Raw genomic sequence first — 364 nt, 5'->3', positions numbered from 1 at the left:
ATTTGTGGCTCGCATACGGTTTCCGGCAAGTCCCCAGCTACGACCTGTGCGGCAAAAGCGCACAAGGTTGCAAAGGAATCACCCTCTACCACCATTTGCTCGGGGAAAAAACCCGTTACCACCATGTCGCCATGAGTCCTTTAGGAAGGCAATGAGCACTTCCCTGGACTACCCCCTTAGAAAGGAGGCGTGGGTCGGCATCTCAAAGAGATAGTGCAGGCCTTGATCAAGGATCTCACCTGCTAAAAAAGCCCCTTAAAACTCATCTGTCAAGAAGATCACCCAGCGGGTTTCCGAAAAGGAATGCCATACCCATATGGAGGGCGTCGGCTCGAGGGAGGTGTCCCAAACAAAGCAATACCCG

Source organism: Cibotium barometz, chromosome 51 (genome assembly GCF_041138505.1).
Source record: "Cibotium barometz isolate CiBa-2024 chromosome 51, ASM4113850v1, whole genome shotgun sequence".
Lineage (NCBI taxonomy): Eukaryota > Viridiplantae > Streptophyta > Polypodiopsida > Cyatheales > Cibotiaceae > Cibotium > Cibotium barometz.
The sequence above is the reverse complement of the archived record's forward strand: the minus strand, read 5'-3'. Positions refer to the sequence as shown.